Below are 6,000 nucleotides of genomic sequence, written 5' to 3'. Positions count from 1 at the left end.
CCGGCACGAGCCGAGAGCTGGCTATGCGCAGCCCGTGTGTCTTGTTGCAATCGCCCCAGCCGCGCCTCATGAATAAGCAGCGCTCGGTATCCGCTATCCGCTCTTGCAAGCGCGACTTTCGCCGGCGGGTTCTGGGTCGGACGGGCCGCGCCGGCGCGCTCCGCCCCATCGTGTGATATGGCAGTCACCAGGAAGCGCCCCGCAGGTGCAGGGGCGAGAGAACTGCAGAGTGAGACCGCGTCCCGCGACGCTGGCGCAGGCTCGGCGCACGCTGACCCGCTCTGCGACCGACCGGAACCGACCGAGGATCAGGGTCAGAGGGCCGGACACCGGTGAGAAGACCAGGGATCGAGGGCCGGACACCGGTGAGAAGACCAGGGATCAAGAGCCGGACATCGATAAGAAGACCAGGGACCGAGAGCCGGACACCGGTGAGAAGACCAAGGACCGAGGGCCGGACACCGGTAAGAAGACCAGGGACCGAAGGCCGGACACCGGTGATAAGACCATGGACTGAGGGCCGGAGGCTGGTAAGAAGACCAGGGACCGAGGGCCAGACACCCGTGATAAGAACAGGGACCGACGGCCAGACACCGGTGAGAAGACCGGGGACCGAGGGCCAGACACCGGTGATAAGACCAGGGACTGAGAGCCGGACGGTGAGAAGACCAGGGACCGAGAGCCGGACACCGGTGAGAAGACCAGGGACCGAGGACCGAACACCGGTGAGAAGACCAGGGCCGAGGGCCGGACACCGGTGAGAAAACCAGGGACTGGGGCCAACACCGGTGAGAAGACCAGGGCCGAGGGCCGGATACCGGTGAGAAAACCAGGGACTGAGGGCCGGACACCGGTGAGAAGACCAGCTACTGAAGGCCGTAGGCTGGTGAGAAAACCCGGGACCGACGGTCGGACACCGGTAAGAAGACCAGGGACCGAGAGCCGGACACCGGTGATAAGACCAGGGACCGAGGACCGGACACCGGAAAGAAGACCAGAGGCCGAGGACCGAACACCGGTGAGAAAAACAGGGTCCGAGGGTCGGACACCGGTCAGGAGAACAGGGACCGAGGGCCAGACACTGGTGAGAAGACCAGGGATCAAGAGCCGGACACGGGTCAGAAGACCAGGGACCGAGAGCCGGACACCGGTGAGAAGACCAGGGACCGAGAGCCGGACACCGGTGAGAAGACCAGGGACCGAGAGCCGGACACCGGTCAGAGAACAGGGACCGAGAACCGGACACCGGTAGAAGACCAGGGACCGAGGGCCAGACACCGGTGAGAAGACCAGGGACCGAGAGCTGGACACCGGTCGGTGGAGCAGCGTCCCGAGGACAAACCAGAGCGCGTGGGGCGGACCAATGCCGGTCAGTGTCTCTGGCGAGGAGGACTGGCTTCCCGCGCCGACGACCGGGCCGAGAGCGCGGCGCTGTCGCGCTTGAACGACGATCCCTCTCAAGGCCCAGAACCGACGCCTGGTGCTGGACAAGAGTGCGGTGAGCTTCAGGTCCAGTTGGCGATTGAAACACCCTAAGCGGCAGCTCTGACTCTGACCCCGCTTGCTGACGGCACGTGCTGAGGGCACCATGGCCTACGGTGCGTGCTGCGTCACTGTGTTCGTGCTTGTGGTAAGTACGCTGCGCCAAGTCCTATGCGTAAGCCGCCGGACTCACTTCATGGAACAGATTTGGTGCTCAGCGTCCCGCCGCCTGTACTGGTTTCCCTCGTCTGCACAGCGCTAACAGTGGAATGCGTCGCCTACTCCGGTGCTGCACAAAAAGCTCGGTCTGACGAGGCTGGCCGACGCGTTCTCTGACTGATCCATCTTTTTGCGAGAACCGTAGATAGAAATGCGGGATGGAAGGACACGGTATTGTCACTACATCACAAACTTTAAGTGAAGTCGGCTTTTGTTCACATGCTACCACGGAAAGAACCTCGAAGGTCCTTCGCTGGCTGGTTGGCTGACAAGCTGGCTGGCTGACTGGTTTGTTGATTGATTGATTGATTGGTTGATTGGTTGGCTGGCTGGTCAATGGGGTTAATGGTTGATAAAGGGTTCCAGTGCCGTGGTTGTCCCCTACAAACCCTGACCGGCAATGTGTTAACTTATACACATTTAGTGTTTTACACGGCCGATTCTAATACATTTGTTTTACTGCAATGCTCGAACTTAGTTCATAAACATTTACAGTGAGTTAAAACGCAACAGCACTGAAACACAAACAATGGGAAGTCAAAATACATATATGCTTGGAGGCCGAAGATACATGTTTGATGTTAATGCAACGATCAGGTGTATGTTACGGTGTATGATCAGGTGTATGCTACGTTCTGGTGACGCCTTTTGTGCAACCTGCTTAACATACGCATTTTGTGATAGCATATTGACTCATCTACCGACGTTGCCGAGACAGTCAGATGTTGTACAAATTTAGGAAGTTTTGCATTTGGTCTTCGAGGCGTAAAACCAGTTTCTCTGGCCTTTTTAATGATTACACGTCTAGCGTGGGGCCAGAGACGCCGGGCTCACCAGAACAAACCGTGGGGATAAACATTAAATATCCTGGTGTAAGCAATTTTGACCTAATTTTGCCGTCAGTGCCAAAAACTGTGCCTTCAAGCAGCGACTATTTGAAATAAAAACGTTCAAAATCAACCACACGCATACCGTCAACAAACAAGCGTTCGGACTTCTTTTACATCATTTTTCTTGTCACCAGCGCGGTCTGTCCAGCGACACATTGACAACAATTGTAAACCGGGTTGATCATTTCCAGAGCGTGGTGACGTCATCATCCCCGGACCAATCGCAGTCGCTTCGTCGCTCCGGACAGCGACCGTCAGCTGATCATCGCCAAAGTCGCGCCGTGCGGCTGCCGAGCAGAGAAGATATTGCCATATTCACGGTAAGCTGTGGTTCGATGGTTCCGTGCAGAAGTCTGGAGTGACGTTCAGGACTACTAGGTTTTGCAACGAAGCTCCGCGTTCCGTGAGCATGACGTGCCAAGACATGCGAATGAATCGTACTGGCTGTGCGTGCGTGCGGATTGGCACAGAGCTGTGCGAAACAGGTAGATTTTTGACCCGTTTGTCGGTAACTATCACAAGCAGGCACTTGCCACATTGCGGTATTGCGTATTTCTTGAAGGGAATGCTCCACATTTGAAGGTTTTGAGGCAGGCAGCAGGTATGATCAAAACACCTCACCTGTTAATGTCGATATGTTCGGAGTGCAGAAGTCTGCTCTAGACAACATAATTTCCCTATCTGTTAGACATACTCCTCAATACGTCATCGTTTGATCATGTCATGAAACGCTTATCTGACGTCAGAATCGCTGGCATCTGGCCGTGTACAAATTGCCACGGTAGCGAATGGGCTCACTCAATTGTGGTACTTCTACGCGCCAAAGATGGCGTTGGTGGTCTATGCGCGTATATTCACGATTTGATCGCTATGGGCGTGAGCTTTGGCCATTCTCGCGCTTTTCTTGCACATGTGTTCGCAATTTTAAATTTTTACTTGCATTTGCATTTCTCGGCTACGGCACTATTTTTGAGTTATCGATTCCCAGTCTCATGTCCGTAATAACTCGAAAGATCGCCTGCATGATGTACCAGAGAACGCAGTCATCATGGATCTTGCCTTTATCATGTTCAGCTGCTTAAAAGCCAAATTCTGCCTGTAGATGCGGCGATTCGTGCCGACATACCCCAAACATGAATAAATCAATGGTGGTGTTTTTTCTAGAACACAATGCAGCCATTAAAGGGAGTGCTCCACATTAGTACGGGTGTTTTGAACTGAAGTAGCCATCTTGAAGATCATTTGGTGCAGCTCACACCCCTGAACGCCTAAACCCTTGCAGTTTCTGATGTGCAAGCCCGCGAAGATGTACAGAATAATACGGAGAGGCTATTTCCAGGCCACCCAGGCATCAATGACGCCGTAATGGCGTAATTTGTATCCTGCTATTTCACTATCCGTGCGGCAATTAATGCCAAGAAAGATATCATTAAGTCGTTTATATCTGGAGTTTGTGGGCACAAATTCTAGACAAAACGGCCACCCATTGGCTCTCAGTCAATGCTCTGCAAGATACGAGGACGAAATCAAACCATGACGAATGAGGAGAACATATTTACTCCACGGAGAACTTGTGTTGTTTAGAGCGGTCTTCATTCCCGATGCCTTCTTCAGCATTTTCAAACTTGAAACATTTCCTTTAAAGCAGGACTCATGTGGCGTCTCTATGACGCTATGCATCTCTGCATACCTTCGAAACTGAGGAACGAGACGAGAAGATCTGAAGTCTTCAAAGTGGATGACTGTGAGCTGCGGGGAATGAATGGCCTTGAAAATGGTTATCTCAGTTCAAACCCATACAATGGTAAACAGCCCGTTTAAGTGTCATAGGTCATGAACTTCACCCACGCTCAATGGATTGTTGCATCTTTTTGGCTACAAAATTAGCACACCTTTCTACTCACCACGGTTGTATTTTCTCATCCAGTTTCGGGAAGCGCTTCAGATCCTAGCACTAACTTGGATTCCAGTCTGTTACCCAGACTTTGAGAAGAAAGCTGATCAACTCCGGAGACGGTCCGTGGAACCGTTTTGTAGGCATATTTTCGGGTCAGGATTCCACATTTCTCACTGTCCAACCCATTCCAACCTACTGTGCGCACTACGCCCCCTGTTACTTTCTATGTCATCTATATCTTAGGTACATCTAACTGCGACTGTAAAGACAATTGTCTCAAAATTCGTGCCTATCGTTTTAAATACTTCATTTAAAGGCTTAGAGCGCGCCATTCACTGACTCGTTGCGCAACATCCAATGGCTTTTTCGCGCCATTCACTGGCTTGTTACACGCCATTTGTCCGCCTATTTCCTAGTTCGCCACTGTCAGCCCAGGCCTGGCGAGGTGTCGCAGATACCCACCGCTTCCTGAGAGCGCGGCTTGCCACGTGTTTCAGAGACCAATCTTGCCACGTGCGCTGCGCTCCAATCCCCGGGCACGCCGTGCGTGCTGGGCCTGGTCTGCGCCAGCACCGTGTGCGTCAACCACCGCTGCGTCGACTGCAAGAGAGGACTCGGACTGCGTGGGCGACTTCTTCTGTAGTTAATACGGGCCGCCGCTGTGTGCCGCTAGTGTCGCTGGGCGGGGTCTGTCACCGCCACGGCATGTGCTACACTGGCCTCTGCATGAATTACGTGTGCGTGCAGTGCGAGGAAGATCATAACTGCCTGCCATATGGCCAGTATTGCTCGCCAGTCGGGCTCTGTGAGGATTACTACGTTCCTGAGTACGGAGGGTATCTTGACTATGAGTCGGGTTATCAGGCACATGGTTACTATGACTACGAGGGGCGGCCTGATTTACAACTAACGGTGTCGTGTCCTCTGCCGTGCGAATTTCACCATCCCCTGATATGGGACTTCCATTTTAAGCCCTCATTGGCTCCTGACCAATGGCGGCGGTGAAATGTTATTACGCCGTGAAATATGTGCAGAAAGTGGTGTTAATGGTACCAGCGTGGGAGGATGTGCGCTCGTAATTGAATGCGAATCAGTCTAGCCTCCAGCTTAGATAGTACGCAGGGTGCTGCAGCGTCGGTTGGTCGTTGTCCACTGATGGATGTTCTGTTGAGTGTGTAAACGCGCTGCTGTCTTCATTTATTCTGGATGCGAGTGTCAGGAGAAATACACGATTGTTATGTGCGCTCCACGAAGTCAGGATTCTTATTGTAGAAGTACTTGTGCCAAAGGTAAAGCATTGCAAGTTAGGGTGAGAGCTACCGAATTTGTTAAACTTACCTGCAAAATACGTCACTTCTCAAGTGGGATGAGGAGGGGGGGGTGGGGGGGGGGAGCTGAAGCCCCAACTGAACAGGAAACTACCCTCCTGTATTACGCAATGTTTCGCGCAACTTTAGCTCTCCCATTTATGCATCAACGGTCTCAGGCAAGTTAACATGTGTATTTTGAAAA

The sequence above is a fragment of the Pollicipes pollicipes genome, unplaced genomic scaffold (genome assembly GCF_011947565.3).
Source record: "Pollicipes pollicipes isolate AB1234 unplaced genomic scaffold, Ppol_2.1 Scaffold_7262;HRSCAF=8765_pilon_pilon_pilon, whole genome shotgun sequence".
NCBI classification, from domain to species: Eukaryota; Metazoa; Arthropoda; class Thecostraca; order Pollicipedomorpha; family Pollicipedidae; genus Pollicipes; species Pollicipes pollicipes.
This window is presented reverse-complemented; position numbering follows the sequence as displayed.